Genomic DNA, 23562 nt, shown 5'->3' on the forward strand with positions numbered 1-23562 from the left:
CCTTCTGATCTGGAGTCAGACACGCTACCGTTGCGCCACGAGGTCAAAGTCGCGGCATGAACCCGCCTCATGGCACAGAGTTGGCTTTGCATTTTTCGTGTCACAGTTGTAATGACAAAGGATCTGACATTTTCCGCTTTTAAAGTTCCTGATTGTTGGTGTAAGTAAGATTCAGGAGTTAGTTTTCATATGTACAGGAAACAATCTGTTACACTATACAGTGAAATAATGAACTTAGTGTCAGTCATTTGTTCTGTGATGAAATGTCAAGTTTGTTTTCAAAAAGCTGATGCTATATGTTAGACTATAAACAAAGATTGGCAAAGGAGCTCCTTGAATACTGCTGTTGGCCATGAAATAGGGGATAACCTTCATGGTGGGCTTCTTACAAGAAAGGCACATTAAACAATTGTAGAAAGCTTCAAGAAACTCCTGAGATTCGCCCTCTCTGAGCAAGCACAGAGTATTTTATTGAGGCCAGGTGTCACAACAGCAGACATGTGAGCAGAGCCTGGATAGCTCAGTCGGTAGAGCATCAGACTTTTAATCTGAGGGTCCAGGGTTCAAGTCCCTGTTCGGGTGTTAAAAAGCTAACAGTTGTTGGAGGGAAAATCAAAAGCTTGTCTGAATCTATCCTTGATGTCCAAATTCCATGAGCCTTCCTCTTGCACAGAGTACCGGCTCTGACATTTCAGATGTTTTCCTATCCTACCCATACGTGAGTATATAATGGTTTAGTCTCACTGTGGTAAGCATCTTTTATGGTGGTAATTTTGACCAACAAATGGCTGTGACAATAGTCGTCTTTGTTTGAACCCAAAAGATATTCCCATGATCCTTCTATGCAAAAAACATTAATTTAAACATACTTTAACTGTGACATTATTTGACGTGTCACTGAAACTTGTTTTGTTTACTACAGTTTCGTAGATACACAACAAAAGTCCAGAGTGAGTTGATGGATTGCTGTGCTGTTTGTTAACCACGCCCATTATGTCTGTAAACTGACCAATCAATGCAGGGTTTGTTTAAAGTTTTAGCCAATCATTGGACTTGTACAGAGTCTGTAGGGGCTTATTGAGTGACATCATCACCCGTTTACTGCACTCAACAAGGTCCTGTAAAGTTGGTGGTGTTTTTTTGTTTGTTTTGTTTTTGCATCCACGCCTGAATTTATATATTTATTTGTGTATTGTTATGTATTGATACATTTTTGATGTAAACAACGCAACAAATATCAGAAAATATCTTAAAAATTTTTCCTGTAAAGTTTAAATAACATTACATTACATACATACAACATAAAGCATTTTTTTTCCTTTTTTAAATATTAACTGTTTTTATTTATTGTATTTTTTTTTTTTACAACGCTTTTGCTCAGCAGCTCTCAGTGTCTCTCTGTTTTTAGTTTCATCAATAGGTCTGGTAATTGTGTAATCTGAGAGGAACTTTAGTTATTTCTTTACCTGCGTCAGGGCCGAGCATCTTGTTGACAGCGGCTTTGCAGGCAGGTAGCATTAATGTCTCTGCCACAGTGTGGGGCTTTTTTTGATTAGGCTACGAGTTCAGCTACTAGGTAGCTCACTTTGAGATCTCTCTCTTTCACCTTTGTGTTTTTTTTTTATTAATGTTGAAGTCATTAATTCTATTGTCAAGAATAAACAAGGTCATTATGGCGCCACCTACTGTCACTCAATTACTGTACATGGTGGAGTATTTTCATTACTCTGCCAGTCACTACATCAGAGAAACAGCCACTAAACAATGCAAATTATTTTCAGTAACTTAATAATCATTTTCTGGAGCAATATGTGACCAGCTCTCTCATCCACACTCCTAAATACATCAGTTGTTTGTACAAGATAAAGGCAGTATACAATTCTCATCACAGTGTTAAATGAAACCTGACACACTGCTCACATCCTCACACATTTCCTTAATAGGCCAGATGTCTTAGCTTTTTTACTGCACATCTGTATTCTAGTCTGAGAGAGAGAGAGAGAGAGAGAGAGAGAGAGAGAGAGAGAGAGAGAGAGAGAGATATACATCATTATAAACACAATAAAACAAACAAATGATTAATAATATTTACTCAGAATTAAGCAAAAATCAAGCACTGACAGTGCCACTAGAGGGCAGTGTGAGACTGACAATTGCCAATGTGACCTGCGTGTTACAATTCAACTGTTTCTAACTAATGCAGTTCTTTTTCTTTGTCTTCTTTTTTTTCTTCCTCTTATTATTATAATTATTATTATTAGTGTTATTAGTTTATTCTACTACATGCTTTGTTCTTCATTGAAAAAGTCCAGATTCATAATATAGAACTACTGCAGCATTTCAGTGGTAACATACAGCATGTTTTTGTAAAGTAAGTGACTAAAAACCCCAAAGGAATTTTCCTGGCACTTTATATGAATTGTTGTAGAAAAAGCATTAATTCAATGCAGAGAAGCCCCTTTTTTAATAACACTGTTTTTGTTCCTGTGTACTTGGGTGTGTTTTAATTTTAGAGCATGTTAAGTGCTTTTTCTTTTCATTTTTTATCCATGAAGTGTTTACTAAGAGCTTACGAGCACCTGGGCTTTGTTTTGCAACTGATCCTGAAGCAGAACAAGATCACATTCAAGCGCGTTCCCTCAGCCGTCACCAAGTGCCTTAGATCAGCTTCCTCCATCATCACATAAAGCCTTAAAATGTGATCTCTTTATAAATATTTTTTATAGATTATATTTATAACATTGTATATTTTTGTACATAAAGAAATAAAATACACAGTAGATCTGCACAGCGTTACTTGTTGTCTCTAATAGTTTATACAGTGGCAGGTCTTCAGTCCCAATCCCCCTCTTAATACCATCATTATGATGCCACAGCTATAGAATTATACAGATATGCAGTATAACAGAGCGCTGCATCACAGACATTTCATACAGCGTGAATGAATGCCGGTAACTAAAGCAGGAAACCCAGTGAACACAATTCAACAAGTCTCTTTACACTGCAGCCACAGCTGCACCGCCGTATTCATCATCTCTAGCAGAAGCTTCAATATTAACCTCATAAAATATCCCCTGGTTTCCATGTGTGCTTATGCATTTTTTTTCTTCCTATGATTTTTAGGCTCCTCCCTCCATTCACAAACCAGCATCCAACCATCACAAACCAGCATCCAACCATCACAAACCAGCATCCAACCATCACAAACCAGCATCCAACCACAACAAACCAGCTTCCAACCATCACAAATCAGCATCCAACCATCACAAACCAGCTTCCAACACTCAGTTTCCTGAAGGTATTGAACTTTGAGTCTGGTACCTTTTAAATATTAGTCTGTCTGTCTGTCTTTATCTATCTGTCTGTCAGTCTTATATTTTTTTCTGAATGCCTATCTGACCGCTTGTCTTTTCTATTTACCATGCTGTCTGTCTGTCTGTCTGTCTGTCTGTCTGTCTGTCTGTCTGTCTGTCTGTCTGTCTGTCTGTTTATCCATCTATCCATCCATCCATCCATCTGCCTGCTTGTCTGTATTAACTGTTTTTTTTCCTCTCTGTCTCGGGCTCATTGATGGATGTGCAGACTTCAGGCAGAACCGTGTGTAGTCATGGCTGAGTGGATAAGGCAACAAACCTAAAATCCGTTGGGGTCTCCCTGCGCTGTGTTAAAATCTTGCCTGTAATCTTAGTTTCTTACAAACTCCCTGCAGATTGTTCCACCAGAACACAGCTCTTTAACACTGCAGCAGCACTTTTATAAGTCAAACCCGTATATAATTAAAATGCAAACATAACATTTTGCATGTTCACCATTTGGCCTACACATGGTCACCAAGGCAAAAGTCTAGGTTTCATTTGACATCACTGGCTTGAACATTTGTTTTGTTATCATGATAGCTGAGCATGGTCTCTGACTGAATCCTTTACATTATAACCCAAATTCAAGTGAAGCTTCATCTAATATTGACAAGAACCCCACTGCGTTTCCCAGCGCCGTTCGGAAGCCAGAGGTCGATGGATCGAAACCATCCTCTGCTAAATGTTACGTGTTCCATACCTCAGTCCAATTTACAGCTCAGAGTGGGGAATCGACTAGAACCATTTTCCTTCATATTATTTAGACTATTTTGCAAGTTAAAATGATCAGATCAACCAACAAAATTTCCATACAGATGAAAATACAGCTCTACAAGGAAATTGTGATTGCCATTGGTTTCCTCTTGATGCAAGCAAGCACCAGTTGACTCATTGATGGATGTACAGAGGTCATGGAAGACCTTCTATAATCATGGATGAGGGAATAATTCGACGGTCCCGAAATCCATTGGGGTCTACCTGCGCAATGTTCAAATCCTGCCTACTAAGTTTGTGCTTTTGTTTCTGACAATTTCCCTGCAGATTGTTTTGTCAGAACAGAGCTCTTTAACACTGCAGTAGCACTTTTCCAAGTCAAATCCATAGATAATTACTTCTGATTTCTGACACCCTGCACATGTTGGTGACGGGAAAGCGAAATCCAAAAAAGCCAGAGTAATGTTCAGCATAAAACCAGAGTAATTTAAAGGTCGTCAGGCAATTATGGCCTCAGTATATTAAAGACAAGAAATCGCTCTCAAGGGATTTCAACGTCTTTGGTGCTATGAGGTAACAAGCCCTAAGTAAAAACCAAGTTATCATATAGTTGTTGCGATACAGTTGTCTGATAGCTCTTGTTCACCCCAACAAAGGTTATTGAGGGCAGAAGTTGGGTTCGTCCGGGATTTTAAACCAGAGGCCTCTCGAACCCAAAGCGATAATCATACCACTAGACCAACGAGCTAGAAGAAGGGAGCACTGGTTGCATGGCAAAGGTCTTAATGGTTACTTAATGGTGTCAAGCCAAAACTGCACTCTGGGAAATAGGAACGTGCAGCAAACAATAAACAACTTATCACCAATACAGTGTTCTGATCTAAGTTTATTTTCTGTAAAACCTGGGCTTGTCCGGGAGTTGAACCCGGGACCTCTTGCACCCGAAGCGAGAATCATACCCCTAGACCAACAAGCCTTGCCCTAAAGTAACCGAAAACTTTAAGGTGTCCAGTCAAAGCCGCCCTCTGTAACTGCAAGAAACAGAAAGGTTCATTAGAGATTTAAACTTCATTGAAACTTTTGTAATAAAATGTCACTGTACATTGCAAACACGTCTTCTCTTCTCCATGCTAACATTTTAAAACCGTTACATGGTGCTACCTAAAATGTAAGATCAGAGAAGAGCTAAACTATTCAGTCCAACACTTGGTATTGATTTACCACTGGATTGACACTACACCCTGCACATGTAGGTGAAGGGAAGGTGAGATCCAAACAGCCAGAGGTCCAAGATTCTTTTTGTTACTTTGTAATTTATTTACAGACTGTTCACCATAAATCCAGAGTATTTTAAAGGTCGTCAGTTTCGCAGGATTCAATGTCTTTGGTGCTATGAGGTAACAAGCACCAAGCGAGAACCAAGTTATCAGCGATACAGCTGTCTGATTCCTCTTGTTCACCCCAACAAATGTTATTGAGGGCAAAAGTTGAGCTCATCCAGGATTTGAACCCGGAACTTCTCACCCTCAAGATAAGAATCCTACCCCTAGAGTAAACTGGATTTTAACATATTTAAGTAACCATTAGGCATTAAAGTGCAAATATGTAAACGTTGCTTAGTGCAAAAACATAACTTTCTACAGTTTCACAACATTACTGTTCCTAGAACAGTTTTTTTTAATTAGTATAAACAAGTGCAACTGCACAATAATGTTTGCAAAAAACAATGCTCAGAGAACTAGTGGTCATTTCTTTGGTCAGACAGTGAGCGTTGATCTTGGAAAACTGATGTTGACGGATTTTAGTGCAAGGCTTCGCCAGGTGAAAAAGCAAATGGATCAGATGAATAATAGTGCTGAGCAGGATGTTGATATTGTGCAAACGAAGTCGAGGGGCCATACTGTGGCATTGCAGGTCTAAGCACTTGCAGAATTTGAACCATGAATTGCTGGGTCTCTCGAGCACGCCTGTCTTCAGCTCCCTGACGTTTTATCTCAAATTCAAGACGTGCTTTGTCCAGATCCAACCTGGCCTGCTGGAGCTGTCTCTTCTAGGCCATGTGCTCCTTGTCAAGATGCTGTTCAAGCTCTGCTGCTGTTGTATCAATGTCATGTTGAATTAACATGTTTATCCCTCTCTCCATGGCTTCCATAATTTGGGTTTTTTTCCTTTGCGTTTACTTCCTGATGAGAAAAATCACAAAATTGTATTGTATCATAAGACAAAAAGATGTGCTGTTATATGATAATACAAGATATCATAATAATGAACATTGTCAATATTGTTATTGTGGAGACTTCAAGATGTGAATAATTATGAATTACTTGACTTTTTAGAAAGAGTTTAAATTTTTAACTGGTTAATTTGTTTCTGTAAAGTATTTAAAACCTTTTCACTACGGTGTTTACCAACTATTCAAATACTGAATACTTTAACACCTATGCATTTTTACATTTCAATATAATTTAAAAATTTACTATAAATACCATTTAAAACTGTTCCATTTCTTTATTGTTTCTTTAAAGTCATGTTTAATCTTGCTTAATATTAATTTCAAACTTACTTGTAATGATGGAAGTTTGGCCAGTATTGGTGGTCTGCTCTGACCTTTGACCACTGTCATCTTCAGTCGCTGTAAATGTAGCTGCTTTGTCTCCTGATGGCTCTGCTATACCAGATGAGTGTGAACTGGTACCTGTAACAAATCTTATAATTTAGAAAATTCGAGAGCTTCAAGATATTAAATAAATAGCAACACTGACATTTTGTACAGAGAAAAATTCCCAAACTTACCAGTGATATCACCTTCCTCTGAACTTGATGCATCCATATGTCCATCACCTGGGTTAGTCACTGGACGACAAGCTAAAGAAACAGAAATATCTACTCAACATCGACAGTACTGGTTTAATTACAGTACTTGATTGTGTCTCTATCGGAAGCTTGTTCACTGCATTGTATTGTTTATGTCTATTATTTCATTTGATATGTATGCCTATGAACATAGCCATACATGCTTTATACACTGTTAAATACATTTCAATACAAAATTAATACTCTTAAAAGTGGCAACTAACCAAGAACAGAGTCCAGTTCCTCGAAGAATGTGCAGCGTTGTGGATCCGACCCAGTCTTCTTATTATGCTTTACACATTCGCGGTAACGTCGTTTCAGTTATTCTATGTGGTCTTTGCACTTTACCCAACCAAAGGTATTTTATATAGATGGAAAACTAGTCCCGTCTGAATAGGGCTTATGTCTGTGTTTGGAAGACAAAGGAGAATAATTATTTTATTATTGTTTTGATTTCTAATGAAAATAAAGTCACTGTCAGAAGTGGGATTTGAACCCATGCCTCCATGTGGAGACCAGAACACTCAGTTTCCTGGAAGGTACAGAACCTTGAGTCTGGCGCCTTAGACCGCTCGGCCATCCTGACATACAAGCATGTGTTTCTTATCCTCTCAGTGGCTGATAAAACTATTTTTTACAAATTTCTGTCTACATGTTTATCTTATCTATCCTCCTATTTGTGTGTTTCTTATCTATCTATGTAAGTCTTATCTGATTTTAGATCTGAATGCCTATATGCCTGCGTGACACTAAAACATGTAGTGGTAACGGCTACTTTTTACTTAATACCAAATGTCAGAGCCCAAACTTCTTTACTTTAACTTGAGTAAAAAAGTGTAGTCAGTACTTTAAACTTTACAAACGTTTTTTAAAACATGAGTACCTGTACTTCTACTTAAGTGAAGGATGTGTGTACTTTTGGCACCTCTGATGATTGGCTATTGCTTTAAGCAAACCCTGCATTGACTGGTCAGTTCACATACACAATGCGCTCATGCTGGACGTTTTTTGTAGCAACTGTAGTAAACAAAACATTGGCTGATAATCACTCAGCGAAAAGTTCACTCATTTTGCTCACAGCTTGTTGAGAGGTAAAGTTCTCGCTCTCCTTTACTCTCTATACTGTAAATAAAAAGCCGATTTTTAGTTAAACATGAACATCAGTCTGCCAAAACTATAAGAAATGTGGAAGGTTGGTTTTATTTTCCCTTTTCTTTCTTTTTTCTTTTATTTTTCTAATTTGTTTTTTCTCCTTTCCCATTTCCTCTTCTTTTTCCTTGTTCCCACCCCTTAACAGACTACTGTTCCCCAGCTTTTGGTGCAATCGGTCAGGACTTTCGTCTGTTAACCAAAAGGTTGGTGGTTTAAACCCACCCAGGGATGCGGTTGGATGGATGAAAATATATGCATACAAGAAAAAGAAAAGATTTTCCAAAAAGCAGCAGGCAAAAATTTGAGGTGGAGGGGCATCTTCTACATTTACAATCAATTATAATCGCCACAGCGGATCATGCGCATGTTTGATTTGGCACATGCTTTTACACTGGATGCCCTTCCTAACGCAACCCTACCCATTTATCCGGGCTTGAGACCGGCACTAAGAGTGGCTGGGGTTGGTTCCCTGACCAGGGATTGAACCCGGACCACAGCGGTGAGAGCGCCGCATCCTAGCCACTAGACCACCAGAGATCAACATATAAAACACCAATATATTAAAGTATTATATAGTTTATCTGTTCTTATAGCTTCATTGTCAGTGAAATTGTTCATCCATTTCTGATGGTTCTTTGTGTACTTCAGTCTCCTGTCCTTCATCTTGCAGTTGGATCTCAATCATGACTCGTTTCTGTGTAACAGAATGCAGATGAACAGAGAAGCTTCATGTGTGAACATCTACATGTAGAGGAATGTATCTACCTTGATGTTATCGCTTCTCTGCATCTCCTCTCCTTCTGGTTCTGCTGCAGAAACTGCCTCAGAGCAGTTTCCATATCTGTAGGCTAAAGAGAACAGCAATAATCAACCCTGATAATGCTGTCCGATTTGTTGCAACTGCCTGAAATACTCTTACACACACACAAACACACACTCAATTTAAAAGACAGTCAGAGACACCGGTTGTCCCTGTATTCTGTCTTGTGCTGCTTGTTGAGGTGCAGCGACTCTCTCATTGAGGCATCTGGACCATTCAGCATCTGCTGTACAAATTGTTTAAGACCTTTTAGTTAAAAAGATTCAGACCTTCTCCATGGTTTAAGGAGGATTCTGGTCTCCTAATATACATGTGGGTTTAAATCCCACTTCTGAAATGACAAAATTGTTTTTTATATGATCTATTTAATGTCCAAATATTCACATTTGTATCTGTAATAATAACTGGATGTGATGGTCTCCACTATAAACACCTAAAAATGAAACAGTTTTAAAAAATTAATGTGAAGGAATTGGAAATAAATGATGTTTGTGATCTGGCACACTTGATAAGATTTCAGATTCTTTGAACTAGATGTCGCTATTAGCCAATTATATTTATACCCTTACCATCATTAGACTTTACAACAACTACAACAAAAATTCAGTCTTTGTTTGTATTCCTCCCATTCTACTGGATCCACACACACACACACACACACACACACACACACACACACACACACACACACACACACTTATAGAAGAACTTAACTTCAGTGTCTTCTCATGGTTTGTTGCGTTTTCCATCAGCTCTTGGTACTTTATCTGAAGGTGGTTGTGTTCGTGTCTCTCTTAAATCAGGTCCTAAAACAAAGTCATTGAGCAGAAAATGAGTAAATTTATGGACTTTTTTGTTGAATCTTATAATAAAAATTCTCGAGCAGTTTTATAAAAGTCATGACTTTCGAGTACATCGTTGTGGGGTTTTACAGATTCTTTCATCCAGTCGTACTTCACTGTCAGTTTAAAGAAGCTCTTCCTCTTTCAGCTCAGCTGTGACCTACAGTTAACCCTCTGGAGTCTAAGGGTGTTTTTGGCCTCTTGAGAGATTTTGACATGCTCTTACATTTGGTTCTTTTTAGTTGCTTTTAAAATATATAATTGACAAAAGACTTATTACACTGTATTCAGCACAAACTGGGCTACCATAATATGTAAACAACTTATATGTGTGTGTTTGTATTTTTGACTAAATAAGGTTTATGCATGGTTTTTAAAAAAAAGCAAAAAGAAAAACCCTCACTGAAATAAGGCCACAAAACCCGATAGTAAACATGTTTCCCCAAGACTTTTTGAGAACAGAGCTTGTAATGTAGGGTTTTTTATTTTTAATCATGTGAAAATCATCCTGCCTGCTCATTCACCTTAAACAATACTTTGAAATAAAATGTAAAAGACACTTTCTACTTTGAAAGGCCATATGCGAAGAGGCGTCGACATGCTGTGACTGACAGCTTCGTAGACAATGGGTCGCATAATGAGCTGTCGATTACATAATGAGCTGTGGATCACTGAGCCAGGATCACAGTGAGAAGTACAGTACTACAACAAGGAATGTGTTTCCTTTGTGTTTATTAAAAATACACATTAGCAAGGACAGCAATAAAAAGGGAATTGTGTAACGATAAAACAATACAGTACAGTATGTATAAAAAATAAAGAGTGCAACAAAAACAATAACACAATACACTACAGTAGGGTTCTGCAAATCCTAGCCTGAAGGGCTACAATACTATGCATTAAATAATAATAGTGTATCCATTTGAGGAATCGGCAAGAACAAACAACTTGAACCCCCACTTAGTTGGCTTGGCTTTTCATGTACTGTGTCCTCCCAGTGTTAGCTTTGCATGCTACCATCCTCTCATCCACGGCTAAATGTCTACTAGGATGATAAATTGCTTTGCAGGTCTTACGGATTGTGTCCATAAGCAGTTTCACTCTGAACAGACAATCATGTTCAGATGTGCCCCTCTTTCTGTCATTTTCTTTGTCTGCATCTGGGTGACTCATGTGTACATTCCATGAAATTGTCCTGTATCTGTCCCTTCACATAATTGTTGCTGGAAAGGGAACTGTGAAAATACTGCTCTGTTGCCAGTAGTCTATGATGGAGGGCAACTTTACCATTGCCATGTAAAATAAAAGCCCAATGTAGCGATACATCTCACTCACGGTTACATCTCTCCATTTGTATTTGCGTCCCTTGGCTATTGACTTGGCAGCTTGAGCATTTGTGTTGTGGCACAAAGTATACCGGGAAAAATATTTTAAATAGACTAAATGGAGAATGAGAGTCAGAAGACCTCAGTTAAGGTCCAGGTTTCACGTGCGGGCAGGAATCGCAGAGTCTGTGGAACTGTGTCGTTATCTGTCTGATCCTTCCATGACATGGTGGACTGTGTGTGCTGCCTTTGCCCTTTGTGGAGCAGGTGCTTGATCACATCTGTTTATGAAACACACAAACGAACATCACTAATTGTGTCATTGGTAAAGTTGTTTGCATATGTCATACAATGCAATAATGATTCAAACTAAATATAATAAGAAAATATAAAATATGTACTTACTCAGAATGATTCTCGGTCAAACTGAAAATGGAGCGACACCTGCGTGGCCTGGTGTGAGTTTCCAGTGAAGGCAGGGGTGATGCAGCCACATTCCTAAAAATAACCAAACGATATATTTTAGGATGATGAATACACTTGAACAATATATTTGTTAGCATGCATTGTACAGCCTATAGGCCTATTTGTTGATGGGCAATAGGACAGATAAATGTTTGTTGATGGGCCATAGACCATAATGCATCTCAGACATGTACACCATCACCATTTACAGCTGAGCAAATAATATTATCATTGATAAAGTTGTCATACAATGCAATAATGATTCAAACTAAATATAATTTAAGAAAATATAAAATATGTACTTACTCAGGATGATTCTCAGTCGAACTGAAAATGGAGCGACACCTGCGTGGCCTGGTGTGAGTTTCCAGTGAAGGCAGGGGTGATGCAGCCACATTCCTAAAAATAACCAAACAATATATTTTTCAGTATTTTTGATGAATACACTTGAACTAATTATATATATATATATATATATATATATTTGTTAACATGCATTGTACATATAGCATTTACACCTCAGCATTCCAGAACATCTCTGCTAGATAACACTACATAACAGACTTTCAGGATGATCAGTGACACCAACCAAAACTGAACTGAGGCTAAAATATAACTTTATATAACGTCAACAATATTTTGAGCATACAATTACAAACAGTTCATGTTATAAATGAGCAGATATTGGCGGATTTCTGTTGTAACATTAAAAGGCAATGCTGACAAAATCTAGGCAGAGATGTCTACAAACAATATGAGTTTTATATGATCACAATGTAAGACTTAATAACTTACTCATCGTAGCAACTTGCTGGAAAGTCCTCGCTCTTCAAAATGCAAACGCTCCTCGTCGGAATCGCAGTCTTCTTTAGATGAAAGGGTAAATTCTCTGCCATTGTTTTATGCCACTGTCCGGGGGTGTGTGTGTGTGTGTGTGTGTGACTCAACGTGTGAACTGTTTTACCTGTGAATAGCGGGGGGGCGTGTCCGCTCGCAGCTCATTATCAGATAATTGGTGGAAAATCTGTGCCTCTACTTGGTTTCACATGATTTATATTCATTGAAAACATATGTTTTTTATTTCACCGACTTATTCTAAAACTACACACTTTAAGCTGTCTAAATATATATTTTTTATTTCTGTGTGTCAGCTATTGGCCGAGTTTCAGCGCATGTTGATGACGTGTTTCTAAACGAAGTTCACGCAGACAAAGGCGACAGATGGCGCACCCTGACTATTTTATTCATTAAAAAAAATACAACGTTTTGTTTATACAGTGAGCATACACAAATAAAAGTAGACCCTTTACAGATTTAAATGATGTATTACTTTGACATGTTTGATCAAATATGACTGAGCAGTTTAAGCTCTTTTTGCTGGCATCTGAAAAAAATCACGTCTGGGTGCCGGCGGCGAATCAGACTCCAGAGGATTAATACATTATTAAAATACATACTTTGTAACCTGTCTGGTTAGAAGAGCCCAAGCTACAAAAAAGGAAAAGAAACAAATTCAATATTTAAACTTAACAGAAAAAAGGTACATACAAAAATACTTTAATACCTAAAAAAGATACACAAATAAATCAATAATTCTGGGTGGGAAAAAAATTATATATATAATCCCAAAAGAACAGCCTACCTGGCTGGTTGCAGTTTATATTTCATTAGCATGAGATGCCACTGCAATGAACACTGCAACCAAATACGTAACCACTAGGCTACGTGCAGGTAGAACAAATGAAGAGATCAATCACAGCTTAAGAACTACAGCTCTGTACAAGTCCCGCCCCTTTTTACAGTTGATTGGTTGGCGCTATAAGGGGAAAAAAATGTTATTAAAATTTTTACAAAAAAGGCATCTTCTTTTCTTCTTGTTTACGTTAAATTAAATAATACAAATACACAAATAAATTTATATATTCGCCGCGGAGGCAAAAGAAAAAAACACATCAGGAACTGATTGAGCGCCATAAAGGACCACGTGACCACAGGGCCGAGTGATGGCGCTATATACTCTGTACAAGCCCCGCCCCTTCTCTCTGATGATTGGCTAGCACTGAAAGCAAACCCTGCGTTGATTAGTCTGTTCACATACATAATTCATAGACTTGCAGGAAAAAGCTGATAAATTTGACTAAAAAATAAAGAATAAAAGAGAGATAATATTTCCAGAAATGTTGCAGTGAGCAGAAACTGACATTTCGGCTAATAGTGTAGGAGACATCATAATTAGCCTCATGCTAGCAGGGTTTGCTAGCGCTGTTTTTGTGTTAACTAGTTTCTTAGAATTTCTGACTGAAATCTAAACAAAAAGAGGAATACATTCTATTTTACATTATTATGATATGTATAGTTTATTTATAGCTCACTAAATGTACAATATTTAGACTGAGGATGAAAACGATTGAAGCTAAGATTAATTAGCCGGCTAGTTAGCCTAGCTCAGTGGATCTCAAAGTGTGGGATGCGGCCCTCTAGTGGGGAATAAAGACATAACAGGTGGGGCGCAATAAACGGCAGGATTTATTTATTTATTTGTTCTTCATTTATGATTTTCACTATTAATAAAGTTCATGCACTCAAAGCAAAACAAATAAACAATTAGGAACAAGTCACTTATACTGCATACACACATTGTATAGTCCTTACAGAAATTGGGCCGACCCAATCACATCTTCAATCATCTCCCCTTTTGGGCTCTGTGTGAGCTTGCTGCATCAGATGGAGGTCATAATTAGTTTTAGGATTCATCAGTGTGGATTAGAGTTTTTTTGTATTAATAAATCTGGACCAAAATGCCAGAGCTTGATTTTTTGTCCCAGTCCAGTTCTGCTTGGATCCTTCACAGATGGTTTCCATATCTGTAAAGAGAACAGCAATAAGTTTCATTCCACACACTGACTCTGTGGACGTGTAGGGGTGTGTGTACCTTTTTCTCTTTGCATGGTGGATGTGTGTGTGTTCTTCTGTAGGACGGTCCAAGTATGTACCTGCTGCATGTGGCTGGACCTGAAAAGAAGTACAGATAAATGTAATGAGGTCGAGTGTGAGTGTTTTCCTGGACAGAAGAAAGTTCAGGCTTCCAAGTCTTTCTTCTTTCATTGTGAATGAATCAGTGAATGAAACTAACTGTCTTCACTCTAAATCATTTCCTGCATGTTTATGGGACACTGTACTGTGGCGGTGTGTAAGTGTGTGTCACCTCGTCTCATCTCTCTGATCTCATCCTGATAATGCTGTCCGATTTGTTGAGGTGCAGCGACTCTCTCATTGAGGAATCTGGAATCTGGACCACCTCAGACCCTGCATTTAAACAAAGTAAAGTAAGATTTCACATTAAAAACGAGTATTTACGTATTTTCAGACCTTTCAGTCAAAAAGATTCAGACCTTCTCCATGGTTTAAGGAGGATTTTGGTCTCCTAATATACAAGTGGGTTTAAATCCCACTTCTGAAATGACAAAATATTATTTTATTTGATCTATTTAATGTCCAAATATTCACATTTGTATCTGTAATATTAACTGGATGTGGGCATGGTCTCAACTGTAAACACCTAAAAATGAAACAGTTTTAAATTAATTGTGAAGGAATAAGAAATAAATGATGTTTGTGATCTGGCACACTTGATATTGGACAAAGTGTAAGAACTGCTCTCCAACATCTACAGCTTCATATCTACAGTGGGGGAAATAATTATTCAATCTCCTGCTTATTCTGTAAATGTACCCTCTTACAAATCCTGTAACACACATATCTATCCATTCATCCACCCAAAGAGAGTAACTACTTGTGCTACTGCATGTAATTGAAGAATGATTAAAAAGGAAGTCCAGGTTAAATAATGAAACACATTAAAAGGTGACACGTGACAAACCTTTTCCTCGTTTTAAACCTATAGATGTATGTAACAGGTGTATAATTTACCCTGTTAAATTTACATGTCCTGTTTCAATTCATACAAACATTGTTAATTTGTCTTGTTTATACTCATATCTGTGTTTATAAATGTAGTTACCTGATCAAAATGGGTGCTTCCTTTAAATGCCTTGATAATAGAAGCTGATGTCACTTCCTGTCCTGACTCCTCCTCTTCCCTTTCTGTATTGTAATCTCATTGGAGTGGTGGGTTTCTACTAAATTTATGATACACTGGTTTAATTTTATATAATTTACTTTTCTATTTATGTATTATTTATATATATTTTTTGGTTGAAAGAAGCAGAAATAGAGGACAGGGTAGTGTGGAGGAGGATGATCCGCTGTGGCGCCCCCTAAAGGAAGCAGCCGAAATATTTTTTTTATTTCTTCTCACTGAAGTTTTTGTGTGAGGTTTCTTTATCTATCTGTGTGATTATTTTACACTTTTTGTTTGTATTTTTATGAATGTGAGGGCACATGGTGATAAGTCTACCACACATTTATTTTATAGAGAACAATAAGTGAAATATCACCACAGAGGCTCCTGATTTGTTGTGTGTTTATCAGAAGAAACATTAAAAACTTCCAGTGAGCTGCAGTCTGCAGTCCCGTGTCTGATTTCACATCACAACACACAGAGTCAAGTATTTCAACTGGTGTCATCAATATTGATGAGCGATACCAATCATTTTCTTTTTAATCCGATACCGAGTACTTTCAAGATGAGTATCTAAAGTTATTATTAATAATGAATTATATTTATCTATATCTAGTCATTTATATTTTAATATTGTCATTTAAAACAAAAGAATAGCAACAAAAAAATTAGATGCAGCTCACTGGTAAGTGGCGCTATAGTGTGCTATTTTTGGAAAAGGCCCGCGGGCGACTCATGTGGTCCTCATGTGGTCCTATTTCTTAACCGTGTGAGGTAACAAAATATGAGAGTTTCTAACTAAGAGAACCCAGGCCCCATTCCAATAAAAAAATCAAGGGGAATAGGAAGCTACATGAGGAAGAAACCTTGAGAGGAACCAGACTCAAAAGGGAAACCCATCCTCATTTGGGTGATATCAAGAGTGTGATTATGAATCTTAAAACAATACAAAACACCAAGGAGTAAAAACTACCATGAGCACTGGGGTGTGTGATGGTCCGTAATCTTCATGAGGTGTGTGTGTGTGTGTGTGTGTGTGTGTGTGTGTGTGTGTGTGTGTGTGTGTGTGTGTCTGTGTGTATTAGAATTCTACATCATTCTCAATCCTGTCTCTTGTTTTCTAAGTCTTTTTCCCCACCTCTATTTTATTATTTTTTTTTTGTGTGTCTCTGTGTGTGTGAGAGAGTCTTAACCTGTGCAGAATGGCCGCCTTATCTTCACGGAGTTGCTAAATCTCCTGTGATGTCCTAAGCCCTATTCAGACGGTTCTAGTTTTCCAAACGACGTTTGAGTTAGAATTTTTTTCAGCCGACATCTGTCATTTCATGTATGGATTCGTAAGGGACTAACATCTCTGTGTTTATTGCGGAGGTAGGAATGTCTGTGTGTTACATGTGGGCGTTACACAAGACCTCTACATCCATTATTGGTGCGCAGAAAGCAGAAATTTGAATACTGGCACGCTAGGGTTAGTACGGTAGTTCAGGTTGACCAAAACACACAAGTAAACGCGTTTTTGAAAAAAACGTTTTCGCCAATCACAGAAATTCGCATTCGGACGGGATTAGATTTCTCATAGGAGCGGCGAGTTTGCTGAAATACAGTAGGTAATTTGCTCTGGAATTTTTACAGAGGTCGTGTGAGAAAAAGACAGACATGGCAGATTCGGACGGGATTAAAATCACAAAGTACCTCTGTGAAACAGAAATTTCTCTAACGACCCCCTGTAAAACTAGTCCCGTCCGAATAGGGCTTTAGGCAGCTTGTCATTGCTTGGTAAACTGTGTGTCTGCCTCCAGTGTTGCCTGGAGATACAGCCAGTTTTGATCTGTTCTCCCTCGAAATTCAAGCTCTCGTGGGTCTCCTGAACTCATTAGACTCTGAGGGAGATGGTGAACTACAGTGTAAACTACCAGTGGCCATTCGACATTGTGCCACCTGTCACTCAGCACTGACCATTCAGGAGAGTCACTCAGCACTGACCATTCAGCAGTGGTCACTCAGCAGTGGCCTTTCAGCATGCATTCTGCATCACGCAACCTACTGAACAGCAGCTAAGATAGCAAGAATCACCTTATATGCGATCAGTTCTATACCCAGTAAAGTTGAGTGTTCTGAATCCTGTACCGTGTTTTGACTGACACGCTGGGGCGAGTACGATCCCCTGATCCCCACACCAGATAGTGAAAATCCTAACATTTTGTCCTTCGAGCTGGATAGGAAACCTTCCTAACAATTGGTCGTGATTCTGTCCATTGTGACTGTGTATGTAAGGGAGTGGCATTGCATGACTACAGCACAGTGCTGTGCATAAAAGCAGACCGACCCAGGCGGGAGAATCATTTCTTCTTCGCATTTTTGAGAACGCACATCAGGATGACCTCGCAGGAAGAACGTCTCCGCGCAACAGGCTTTAGCCTGGCTTCAGGAAATGGACGGAGCAGACTCTGATGGAGGAGAGATTTCAATTGTCCAGCAGGCCACTGATACCTCTTTAGAAGAATCCGAAAAGGAGACGGAACAAGAACCCAACATGCTTCCACGGAAGATGCACCGTGGTACTGGGAAGCCCTGTCTGAGCCAGACGGCAAAAGACGACACTGTGTGGGTAGAGAAGGACATTGAAATGCCCAGTGCAGTAGCAAAACACTCGTGCTTCACTGCGCAAGCTGAACCCACAGAGTCTGCTAAGGTTTGTCATTGCCATAGTACATATGATATTTATATAAACCTATTTAGAGTGAGGTTCATGTAAATTTACAATTCTCTATTTGTTTATCTTCCAACAGCGTAAAATTACAAGCGTGCTCCAAGCTTCCTTTGCCTGTTAGACGTGGGAATGCTGCAGACCATCAGGAAATGCACGGTCCATCAAGCTTGCAGAACAGAGCGGGACTGGAATTTGGCAATTCATGAACTGATTGCATTCATTTCAATTCTGTTTGTAAGAGCAATCATGTGTCCTGTTGGTGCCAGTGTGGTTTGCTGGTCAGAAAGTTTTCTGGTGCCAGTAATCAAAGAGACAATGCCCCGAGATAGATTCATTTCAATTATGCAACACCTTCGATTTGATGACAAGGACATGCGGGCAGAACAGGTGAAAACAGACAAATTATCTGGACACGCTTCAACAAGAACTGTGCTGAGAGTTTCACTCCAGGAGAACACATGACCATAGATGAGACCTGGGCAAACTACGGCCTGCTAATGACGCAATAAAAAAGCGCAGCTTGCACACAGTTATCTGGATAAGAGCCAACATGTCTGCAGTGTGGACTTATTTCAATATCTTAGAGAAAGACCCACGGATAGCGATTTGCAAAACATGCAATGCTGAAATTTCAAGAGAGGATGTATCTGCAAAAAGTTTATTCCAGTGATGTGCCAAGGAAAAAGGCATAACACAAAAAATATGGAATTCATTGCCTTAGATCATGTGGTCATCTTTGAAACATTCCCCGTAGATCCAGAAAATACTTAATTATTATAATATAATAATACGTTCCATTCACTTGAATGGGCTTCCAAATGTTCTGCAGGCAATTATTTTGTATAACAGACCGTTGCTAATAATAATTGACCGCTGTCTGTCTGTCAATGCTATGAATGGTACCAAATAAATTATAATAATTAATAATAATAAATAAAAAACTTCTGTAATTGAATTTATTCTTTGAATTGCAATTCATTGATTTTAGTGAGGTTAGGATGACAATAATCTTTTTTGTTTTCTTATTCGATACACCACAATTTTACAAATATTTACAGAATAGTTTTATTCTTCCGATGATCAGTACCAGCTATTCAAAATATATAATTTAGTGCATTTTACAATGGAAAAAAGTTGAGCAGAATGAAGTTCAAGTTATCGTTGGTGTGGCCCTCTGACACAATTCAGTGAGACACAATTCTGAGTCTTCTTCTGGCCTCTGAGCTACTCTGAGTAAACAAATGCAAATGTGCCAGGCCTCACAGGTAATTGGTGTGTTTGCACAACAAAAGCAGGAGAACAATGGAGCTGAAGGCCGGTAAAAATCTCAGCAGGGGTGCTAGTAGGTTTTAGGTCCAGGGAATTTACGCAAATTTGCACAGGTTTAGTAAATCTATTAACAGCGTGATACACTTGGATAATGCACACGAAACCCCTGAACAATGGGGGTTTTTAAGACCAGAGTTGGGACACTAAGCGCCCCCTATAGGAAACCGTTAGTCAATGCATTTTAGGTTTAACAGAAACAAAGAAAATTTGATAAGAAATACAAATTGCGATCGTATTTATTTCAAGGCGTTTTAATAATATAAGTAAAATTATTATTCTTTTGTTTTGAATTAATAAAGAAAAGAAGCGACTCCAGTGGGACTCGAATCCACAACCTTTGAATTACATCGCTACTAGTGCCTGGCCTAGAAGTCCAATGCGCTGTCCATTGCGCCACGGAGCCACCTGTTGAATAGGGCAACATTTTATTAAATATTTATAAAATATATCTAAATGTTTGTAGATCCTAATTAATCAACATTTAATGATTTTGTATTATTTTTATTATTATTTAAATCATATTTTGTGCTCTTTTGGGGGGGGGAACCCCTTTTTACTACTGTACTAAACTCTACAAAGTTTTTCCAATAATTATTATATTGATTGAGTCACAAATAGTAGTTACTCAATATAATACCACATTAAAAGATACATTTTAAATTGCGTTTTTTTCCGTAAGATGTTTGCATATAGACCAGACATGGGCAAACTACGGCCTGTTGGATTTATTAATCCGGCCCGCCGAACGTGACCAAATTATATTAAAATAGGTACAGGTAAACATGGGCGTAAATCCCGGGGGGGACCGGGATGACATGCCCCCCCATATCCAAGTTTTATCCCCCCAAAAAAATTTATTAAAAAAATATCACACTCTCTATTGTGGAAAATAAATGTATGCATACCTAAATAATTGTGTAAGTAGAAAAAAAATCGCAAAAAAATGCATTTAGAAACAGTTGAGTTCCCCCTCCCCTTCCTCACAGTGGTTTGACCCACTGCCTGCTTTCCCAGTTCATCACACCTACTCTACACACACGAGTCAGGTGTGTGTCTGCGGCTCAATTAATGTTCAACTCCATTAACTAGGGTATTTTATTCACTTTAAATAAAGTGATTCTCTTTGATGTAGTTGATGCAGACTCATTCATAAATGAGTTGCGGTAAAAATGCTGATTAGCGGTGTAATTTTCTATGAATCTGCTCTATTAGCGATTAAAATATGACTTATCTAGTGAACGTTAGCTTATTTACGATAGCTTGTAGCATAGTGCACTGACACTAACACACCAAAGCCGTTTCCCATGCAGTGTTTTATTTGGGATGAATTGGTATAATGTTAATTTAACATTAACACACAATTAGCATATTGTTTATCTGCATTTACTAAATGAGCGCTGTGCTACATCTGAACTGACCCCACTGTATTTTTATAATCAATTTCTATTCTGTTCTTAAATGTCTTAATTAATTTCAATACAAAATTTTCCTTTTTTTTTTAATTCCTTGTTTTGCTTTGTCATTGAACCTGAGAAAAACTTGATAAAAAAATTATATTTTTTAATTATATTTTTTTTATATAGTTTTATATTCTGTCTCTTCTTCTGTCCAATATCAAGTGTGCCAGATCACAAACATCATTTATTTCTAATTCCTTCACATTTTTCTTAAAACTGTTTCATTTTTAGGTGTTTACAGTTGAGACCATGCCCACATCCAGTTAATATTACAGATACAAATGTAAATATTTGGACATTAAATAGATGAAATAAAATACAATTTTTGTCATTTCAGAAGTGGGATTTAAACCTACATGTATATTAGGAGACCAGAATCCTCCTTAAACCATGGAGAAGGTCTGAATCTTTTTGACTTAAAGGTCCAAAAATACATAAATACTTGTTTTTAATGTGAAATCTTACTTCACTTTATTTAAATGCTGGGTCTGAGGCCAAGTACAGCAGATGCTGAATGGTCCAGATTCCTCAATGAGAGAGTCGCTGCACCTCAACAAGCAGCACAAGACAGATTAATAAAATGACGGGGCTCAAAAGTATCTCAGGCAGTTGCAACAAATCGGACAGCATTATCAGGATGAGATCAGAGAGATGAGACGAGGTGACACACACTTACACACCGCTACAGTACAGTGTCCCATGAACATGCAGAAAATGTTTCATTTAGAGTGAAGACAGTTAGTTTCATTCACTGATTCATTCATTATGAAAGAAGAAAGACTTGGAAGCCTGAACTTTCTTCTGTCCAGGAAAACACTCACACTCGACCTCATTACTTTTATCTGTACTTCTTTTCAGGTCCAGCCACATGCAGCAGGTACATACTTGGACCGTCCTACAGAGGAACACACACGTAAGGAGAAAAAGGTACACACACCCCTACACATCTACAGAGTCGGTGTGTGGAATGAAGCTTATTGCTGTTCTCTTTAGCCTACAGATATGGAAACCATCTGAGGCAGATTCTCCAGCAGAACCAGAAGGAGAGGAGATGCAGAGAAGAGATAAAATCAAGGTAGATACATTCCTCTACATGTAGATGTTCACACATGAAGCTTCTCTGTTCATCAGCATTCTGTTACACAGAAACGAGGCATGATTGGGATCAAACTGCAAGATGAAGGACAGCAGGCTAAAGGACACAAAGAACCATCAGAAATGGATGAACGATTTCACTGACAATGAAGCTATAAGAACAGATAAACAACCCTATAATATATTACAGTGTTTTATATGTTGATCTAAAGAAATAAAAAGAAGAAAAGTAGATTCTTAATCACACCGCGTGGCGTTTACCTCAATATGGTTGACACTTTTCTAAATGTAATACAAAAACTAATAATTGATTGTAGCTGTAGAAGATGCCCCTCTACCTCAATTTCTTGCCTGAAAATCTTTTCTTTTTCTTGTATGCAAATACAGTGGAACCCGGTTATGTCGATGTCCTAGGGGGTTGCCAAAAAGCATAGAGGTAACCGATGATCGAGATAAACTAAAATCAATATGGCGCCAATATATTAACATGCTAGACATTTCTTTATGTACATGATGTGCGTTAATAAATAAGAATGTGCATGCACGTGTTTTTGAAGGGTTTTTTTACACAACAGCGTTGCCGCGATTTGTTTGATAAAGGCATGCTATAAAAATACATACAGTGCATGTTTGTTAACTGTCAGGAATACACCTGCCACGCCCCCTTCGGCGCCCCCTTCGGCGTTGCAGGTGCTTTCTCGGACGCTTTCTCTGAAGCTCCCGGCTTCAATCGCGCACATATGGTGCTCGTTTAACATTCATCACCAGCTCCTATTTAAACTTCCACACTCTCACCGTCCGTTATTGTTGGTATATGTTTGTTCACGGCGGTCGCTGTTATCGCGCATGCGTATCCCGGTACGTGTCTTCCCACCGGCACTCTCTCAACGGCTGCTCTTTTCTTCCCAAAGCGCATCGCGGATTCCCCCCCGATCCTGCCTTTGTTCATTCTATGCTTTTGCTGCTCATCCTACGTTCTCCCGTGTGCTGTTCAGCGCCGCGCTTCTACTTTCGCCTCCCGTTCATCGCATAACATTTAACAACAAAAGGCATATGTGCACTAACTAACAGCAAAGATTCACCAGTATACAATACAACATCTGTGGCATCTGTAAGGCTTGATTTTTCCGCCACTTTCTCGAGTTCTTCTGCGGCTGCACAGTGCCAATCGAGATAACCGGCGTTAAATGGCAATTTTTTCCCCCCTTGCGCTCGAGATATTAGGGTTCGGCGTCATAAAAAAGTCGACATAACCAATAACATAATGCTTAGAAAAAGCGAGAATTTGGCGGTTCCACTTTAAAAAACGTCGACTTAATAGGGTTGTCGAGTTAACCGAGGTCGAGATAAGTGGGTTCCACTG

General features: G+C 38.4%; 2 long non-coding RNA genes across 2 annotated transcripts in view; one reads left to right on the forward strand and one right to left on the reverse strand.

Moving 5' to 3' along the window:
* Nucleotides 1-17370, forward strand: part of LOC310724110 — an 80813-nt gene extending 63443 nt beyond the window's left edge. Inside the window, exon 2 of the long non-coding RNA XR_014532946.1 lies at nt 17019-17370. This is a non-coding gene — a long non-coding RNA (uncharacterized lncRNA). The remainder of the gene's footprint in view (nt 1-17018) is intronic.
* The window catches only part of LOC310724079, a 423372-nt gene that overhangs the window by 369868 nt on the left and 29942 nt on the right, over nt 1-23562 (reverse strand). The window lies entirely within an intron of this gene.

The sequence above is a fragment of the Silurus aristotelis genome (assembly GCF_946808225.1).
Source record: "Silurus aristotelis genome assembly, chromosome: 3".
Classification (NCBI taxonomy): domain Eukaryota; kingdom Metazoa; phylum Chordata; class Actinopteri; order Siluriformes; family Siluridae; genus Silurus; species Silurus aristotelis.